The sequence below is a fragment of the Lutra lutra genome, chromosome X (assembly GCF_902655055.1).
Source record: "Lutra lutra chromosome X, mLutLut1.2, whole genome shotgun sequence".
Lineage (NCBI taxonomy): Eukaryota > Metazoa > Chordata > Mammalia > Carnivora > Mustelidae > Lutra > Lutra lutra.
In genome coordinates, this window is record NC_062296.1 from 25,581,608 (window position 1) to 25,589,820 (window position 8,213).

The window sequence follows — 8,213 nt, forward strand, 5'->3', positions numbered from 1 at the left end:
ATCTGCAAATCAATCAATGTGATACAATACATTAATAAAAGAAAGAACAAGAACCATATGATATTCTCAATAGATGCTGAAAAAGCATTTGATGAAGTACAGCATTATTTCTTGATCAAAACTCCTCACATTGTAGGGACAGAGGGTACATACCTCAATATCATAAAAACGGTCTATGAAAAACCCACAGCAAATATCATTCTCAATGGGGAAAAACTGAGAGCTTTTCCCCTAAGGTCAGGAACACGGCAGGGATGTTCACTATCACCACTGCTATTCAACATAGTACTAGAAGTCCTAGCTTCAGCAATCAGACAAAAAAAAGAAATTAAAGGCATCCAAATCAGCAAAGAAGTCAGACTCTCAGTTTTCGCAGATGATATGATACTTTATGTGGAAAACCCAAAAGATTCCACTCCAAAACTGTTAGAACTCATACAGGAATTCAGGAAAGTGTCAGGATAAAAAATCAATGCACAGAAATCAGTTGGATTTCTATACACCAACAACAAGACAGAAGAAAGAGAAATTAAGGATTCAATCTCATTTACAATTGCACACAAAACCATGAGATACCTAGGAATAAATCTAACCGAACAGGCAAAGAATCTGTACTCAGAAAACTATGAAGTACTCATGAGAGCAATTGAGGAAGACACAAAGAAATGGAAAAACATTCCATACTCATGGACTGGAAGAACAAATATTGTGAAAATGTCTGTGCTATCCAGAGCAATATATACATTCAATGTAATCCCTATCAAAATACCACCAACATTTTTCACAGAGCTGGAACAAATAATCCTAAAATTTATACAGAACCAGAAAATACCCTAATAGCCAGAGGGTTGTTGGGGGCTGGGGGAGGACAAATAGGGTGGCTGGATTATGGACATTGGGGAGGGTATGTGCTATGGTGATTGCTGTGAATTGTGTAAGACTGATGATTCACAGACCTGTACCCCTGAAGCAAATAATACATTATATGTTAAGAGAGAGAGAGAAAGAGGACCAAGGCCAATATTTTCTCTACTTACTATGAGCCAGGTAGTGTTCTAAGTTTCTTGTTGATGTTGTTTTACCTGTAGTGACTGATTTAATAGTCATGACAATCCTGAGGTAGCTGCTGTTATCACCACCATTTTACATATAGGTAAACTAAGGCACAGAGAGGTCAACTAGCTTGCCTAAGGTCTCACAGCTAGTACATTGTAGTGATGGAATTTGAAAATCATGTAGTCTGGCTATAGATGCTTGATTCTATAAATTCAGGATTTAACTACTATGAAATGTATCCTAAATAAAATTAAATTGGCAAAGGAAATGAACAGCTAATTTATAAAACTGTATTAAAAGTACATAAAGTATATAAAGCATAACTATATTAAAATATGTCCAATCTTTTTAGTAATCAAATAATTTCAAATTAAAACAGCAATGAGACACCTATTTTGCCTATTAAATTATCATGGATTAATAAATGGTAATAAAACTAGTGGAGATGAGCACTCTCATATATTTCTTATAAAGTAAAAATTATTACAATGTCTTTCAAAAAATAAAGTTTTTAGCATATTTCTAACCTTCAGATACATGTACCCTATGACACTAGTTATTTTTCTAGGAATCTTGCCTAACTTTTTAAAATGGAAAAATATTAATGGAAGCACAATGCTGATAGTTGAAAATAATTCAAGTTACAAAAATGTCATTCATTCATTTATTCATTCATAAATTCAATCACAATTATTTGTTCACCAGCAACAACATGCCAGATACTGAGACTCTGGGAATCTAGTAATGAGACACATAAAATCACTTCTCTCAAAAGGTTTACATCTTTTTGGAGGAAGATAGGCAATAAATAAAAAAGAAAAATATCAAGTACCTATAAGCATTATAATGAAGAAAAACATGATGAGTTGATGGAGAGAAACTGGAAGCTATTTTAAATAAATAGGTGATGGCATTTAAAGTGAGACTAAGGTAAACTCTAAGACAGAAAAACATTTGCCATATCTGAGTGATAGAAAGATGGCTGGTTCTGTCCTATCAACCAAAGAAGGAGGAAGATTTACAAAGGACTTTGTAGGCTCAGGAAGGAATTTAAATTTTATTCTAAATGTCCTGAGAAGTTACTGGAAGATCTTGAAAAGAATATAACAAACTGATTATATTTTCAAGGCTCACTTTGGCTGTTTTTTGAATGAAATTAAAGGAAACAAAACAAGAAACAGAAGAAAAAATTTTTTAAAGATTTTTTTAAATTTATTCATGAGAGGGAAAAAGAGAGGCAGAGGCAGAGGCAAATGGAGAAGCAGGCTCCCTGCTCAGGCAGAGGCTCGATGTGGGACTCGATTCCAGGACCCTGGGTCCATGACCTCGGCTGAAGGCAGACACTTAACTGACTGAGCCACCCAGGTGCCCAAAACAGAAGAAATTTTTGAACGCTATTACAGTAGTCTAGATGAAAGTTAATTAATGTCGCCTTAGACTAGCGCATTCATGAAGACTGACGGAAGTGGATGGATTCCAGATATATTTTGGAGGTAGAAGTCAAAGCATGAGTGGTTAACTTTGTTAAATAGTGCTTATGAGTTGAGAAAGTTGAGCCAGAGCAGTGACTATTGGATATGGTAATGTTGGAGGTCCCTGGAGATGTTAACAGAAGTTTTAGTGGCTTGGTAGTGGTGAAACCCTGAATGAGTAGAAAATGCTAGATGACAGAGAACAATAGTCAAGGGCCTTGTGGTACATCTGCACACTGCAGATATTTAACTTGGTAAATATTTTGGAAGGCTGTTTAACATGGTGAATATTTTCAGAGTATTTAGTATATTATGATCATACTCAAAATAAAATTTAAAGAAAAAACCAGGATTCACAATTATAAATAGAATTTAATTTTGTAAATAATAAATAAGCATACTGGAACCAGGATATTTAGGAAACTATTAAAAACAACACTTTTATAAATTGCATAAAATGCACATGTGATTATGAATAAGTATCATACCTATTTTGGGATAAAATACTGGCTTTTGGCTAAACAGATCAAATAGAAAAAATAAATTTTATGCCCCAATTATATGCAATGGATATTCAAGGCTGCTTGGAAATAAGTCAAACAGTGACTATTAAATTTGTGAATATCAAGTATACATTATATATCTAAATTGTTCAAATCTTTTTGGGGTTTTTTTCTTTATGAATTTCTTTTTTGGGGGGGTTAGGTTTTATTTCATCATCATAAACTGAACTCTGCAATCCAGCTGGACCTGGGGGTAAGGAACCATGGAACCCGCAGAATTGTAGCCAGAGCAGAGATTCTTGGGTAGTTCGAGCAGGTGGTTGTGGAGGGGCACTCTCCTGAACTACAGAAGGAATGCTCTGGTAGTTAAGATAAAACACAAGTCAGATTTATTAGATCTGTCCACAGTCAGCAATGGTGATCTTCTTGCTAGTCTTGCCGTTCCTGGACCTGAAAGCACTCCATGGCCTCCACAATGTTCATGCCCTCTATGACCTTGCCAAAGACTACATGCTTGCCATCCAACTACTTGGTCTTGGCAATGCAGATGAAGAACTGGGAACAGTTCTTGTGGGGTCCAGCATTGGCCATGGAGAGGATGCCCCAACCCGTGTGCTTCAGGATGAAATTCTCATCAAACTTCTCCCCATAGATGGACTTGCCACTAGTGCCATTATGGTGTGTGAAGTCCCCACCCTGGTACATAAATCCTGGAATAATCCTGTGAAAGCAGGAACATTTATTACCAAATCCTTTCTTCCCAGTGCTCAGAGCACAAATGTTCTCTGCTGTCTTTGGAACTTTGTCTACAAACAGCTCGAAGGAGACGCAGCCCAAGGACTCACCGTCCACAGCGATGTCAAAGAGAACACTGTGGGGCTGACCATGGCAGGGCGGTGTGGGCAGCTCCGGGGAGGCAGCATCTGCTCTTTATGAATTTCTCCCATAATTCTTCATTGTACATATACTTCATATTTTTTGTTACTACTATGAATAGGAAATTTTTGGTTACATTACTTAACTGGTTATTACTGATAATTTGGAAAGTTACTGATAATATTATCCAGGTGTATTGATAATTTATCTTATTGATTATAAAGGTTTGCAGATGATTCTTTGACTCTCCTGTGTGGATAATCATCTCATCTCAGAAAGATCAATTTCTTTTTTCACTCTATACATTTTATTCATTTTCCTTTTCATGTTGTATTATTTCTCTTCTATAACTCTCTCTTTTCTTGTATTAGTATCTCCTCTCCTAATTTTCTTGTCATTAGTTTTTTTATAATAAACATTATAGAGAAGTTCTAGGTTCATGGAAAAAATAAATAGGAAATGCAGAAATTTTCCATATACCCCCTGCCCTCACACATGCATAACCTCTACCATTATCAACATTCCAAATGCCATGGTACATTTGTTACAAGTGATAAATCTATATTGATATATCATTTTACCCAAAGTCCATAGTTTACATTAGGGTTCACTCTTGGTGTTGTACATCCTGGGAGTTTGAACAAATTTATGATGACATGTTTATAGTATCATAAAGAGTAGTTTCACTGCCCTAAAAATCTTCTATATTATACTTATTCATTCTTCCATCGTTCCTAACCCCTGAAAACCACTAATCTTTTTATGATCTTCATAGTTTTGTTTTTTCCAGAATGTCATATTTGCAATAATACAACATGTAGCCTTTTCAGATTGGTTTCTTTAACTTAGTAATATGCATTTAAATTCTATGTCTTTTCATGGCTTGATAGCTCATTTTTTTTAGTGTTGAATAACATTCCATTGTTGGGATGTACCATAGTTTATTTATTCATTAGCTGAAAGACATCTCAGTTACTTCCAAGTTATGGCAATTATGAATTAAGCTGCTATAGGCATCATGTGAGGTTTTTTTGTGGATATAAGTTTTCAACTCCTTTCGGTAAATATCAAGGAGTGTGATTTCTGGATCACATGATAAGTAAGATTAGTTTTGTAAAAACAGCCAACTGTCTTCCATGGTGGCTGTACCATTTTGGATACCTACCAACAATGAATGAAAATTCCTGTTGCTCCACATCCTTGCCAGCATTTGGGGTCATCAGTATTCTGGATTTGACCATCCTAATAGGTATATAGTACTATCTCATTGTTTTAATTTACATTTCCCTAATGACATATGATGTAGAGCATCTTTTCAAATGCTTGTTATCTGTACATTTTCTTTGGTGAGGTGTCTGTTAAGGTCTTTGTCTCATTTTGAAATCAGGTTGTTAGTTTTCTTATTGTTGAATATTAAGAGTTCTTTCTGTATTTTGGGCAAATGTCCTTTATCAGGTATATCTTTTGCAATTATTTTCTCCCAGTCTGTAGACTGCCTTTTCATTCTCTTGACAATATCTTTCGCAGAGCAGAAATGTTTACCTTTAATGAACTTCAGCTTATAAAAAATTTATTTCAAAGATCATACCTTTGATATTATAACTAAAAAGTCACTGCCAAACCTAAGGACATTTAAAGTTTGTCTTACATCATCTTCTAGGAGTTTTATAGTTTTCCATTTTACATTTATGTCTCTGATGCATTTTGAGTTAATACTTGTGAAGGTAGTAAGGTCTGGGTCTAAATTCCCTTTTACAGATGGATGTCTATTTGTTTCAGTACCATTTGATGAAAAAAAAAAACATGCTTCCTCCGTTGTAATGTCTTTGTTCCTTTGTGAAAGATCAGTTGACTATATGTATGTATGTGAGTCTACTTCTGAGTTTGATATTTCATTCCATTAAACTATTTGTCTATTCTTTCACCAATACCATACTGTGTTGATTACTATAGCTTTATAGCAAGTCTTAAAGTAGGGTAGTGTCTTTCTTCCAACATTGTTCTTGTCCTTCAATATTGTACTGTCTATTCTGGTCTTTTGCCCCTCCATATCAACTTTGGAATCAGTTTGTTGAGATACCCAAAATAATTGCTGGTATTTTCATCGGGACTGCATTGAATCAATAGACCAAATAGGGAAAAACTGACATCTTGACAATATTGAGTCTTTCTATCCATCAACATGGAACATCTGTATTTACTCAGTTCTTTGATCTATTTCATCAGAGTTTCGTAGTTTTTCTCATATAGATCTTCTACATTTTTATTTGATTTACATTTAAATATTTCATGTTTTTGGATGCTATGAAAATGGTATTTATTTCTTATTTCAAATTCCATTTGCTCATTGCAGTTATTTAGGTAAATGATTGACTTTTGACTTTATATCCTGCAATTTTGCTATAATCATTTATTAGTTCCAGGATTTTTTTTGTTGATTCTCTCAGATTTTCTACTTAAACAATCATTTCATCTGTGAACAAAGATAGTATTTTGTCTTCCTACCATATCTGTATACCTATCATTTCCTTTTCTTATCTTACTGTATTAGCTAGGACTTCCGGTATAAAGTTGAAAATGAGTGGTAAGAGGGGATATTCTTTCTTTGCTCCTGATCTTAGAAATTTGAGTTTCATACCATTAAGTATGACATTAGCTTTAGGATTCTGTAGATATTTTTATCAATTGAGGAAGTTCCCCTCTATTCATAGTTTACTGAGAGTTTTTATCATGAATGGATATTGGATTTTGTCAAATGCTTCTCCTGCATCTATTGATATACTCATTTAATTTTTCTTAGACTGTTGATGTGATAGATTACATTAATTGATTTTATAATGCTAAACCAACTGGCAGACCTGAGATAAATCCCACTTGGTCATGATGTATAATTTTGTATACATTGTTCCATCTGATTTGCTAATATTTTTTATTAAGTTCAATTAGCCAACATATAGTATATCATCAGTTTTTGATGTAGTATTCAATGATCCATTAGTTGTATATAACACCCAGTGCTCATATTTTTTTTGATGATTTTTGTATCTATGTTCATGAGAGGTACTGGTCTATAGTTTTCTTTTCTTGAAATGTCTTTGTCTGGCTTTGCTTTTAAGCTAATGGTGCCCTTATAGAGTGATTTAATAAGTATCCCCCCACTTGCAAAATATTGTATAGGATTGGTATAATTTCTTCCTTAAATGTTTGATAGAATTCACCAATGAACCCATAAGGGCCTGATGCATTATGCTTTATAAAGTTATTAATTATTGATTCAACCTATTTAAAAGATATGGGCCTGCTAAGATAGTCTATTTCTTGTTGTGTGAGTTTGGGCAGGTTGTATCTTTCAAGAAATTGTTCTATTTCATCTAGGTTACCAAATTTGTGGGCATAGACTTCATAGTATCCCTTTATTATCCTTTCAATGTCTATGGGATGTGTAGTGATATCCCCTCTTTCATTTCTGATATTAGTTATTTGTGTTCTCTCTTTTTTCTTAGTTAGGTTGGTTAGAGGCTTATTGATTTTAATTATCTTTTCAAAGAACTAGTTTTCCATTTCATTGATTTCTCTCTGTTGATTTTCTGTTTTCAATCTCATTGGCTTCTGCTCTCATTTTTATTATTTCTTTTCATCTGTTTTCTTTGAATTTAATTTGTTCTTCTTTTTCTAGTTTTCTAAGATGGAAACTCAGATGATTGCATTTAGAGTTTTCTTCTTTTCTAATATATGCAAACAATGTTATAAATTTCCCTCTTCTAATACATGCACTATTGAATGCATACATTTGGAAGTTATATCTTTCCCTCTAAGCATTACTTTCACTGCATCTTATGAATTTGGGGAAGTTTTATTTCCACGTACATTAAGTTCAAAGTATTTTTAAAAATTCTCTTGAAATTTCTTCCTTGACTCATATGTTTAGAAATGTTTTGTTTAATCTCCAAGTATGCTGAGATTTCTGAACTATCTTTCTGTATTGATCTCTTTAAGCAATGATCTGAGTGCAGACATAAGATTTCTTCTCTTTTTTAATACATTAAGGTATGTTTTATGGCCTAGAATGTGGTCTATCATGGTGAATTTTCCTATGAGTTTGAGAAGAACATGTATTCTGCCATTGTTAAATGAAGCAGTCTATAGATGCCAATTATATCCAGTTGGTTGTTGGTGGTGCTGAATTCAGCTATGTCCTTACAGAAATTCTGCCTGCTGCATCTTTCCATCTCTGATAGAGGAATGTGAAGTTTCCAAGTATAAAAGTGGATGTATCTATTTCTCATAGTTCTGTAAGTTTTTGCTT

General features: G+C 33.8%; 1 pseudogene; it reads right to left on the reverse strand.

Annotated features, from left to right (window-relative positions):
- Nucleotides 1-3,335: 3,335 nt before the first annotated feature.
- LOC125092158 (peptidyl-prolyl cis-trans isomerase A-like) lies at nt 3,336-4,239 on the reverse strand (annotated as a pseudogene).
- Between the last annotated feature and the right edge of the window lie 3,974 nt (nt 4,240-8,213).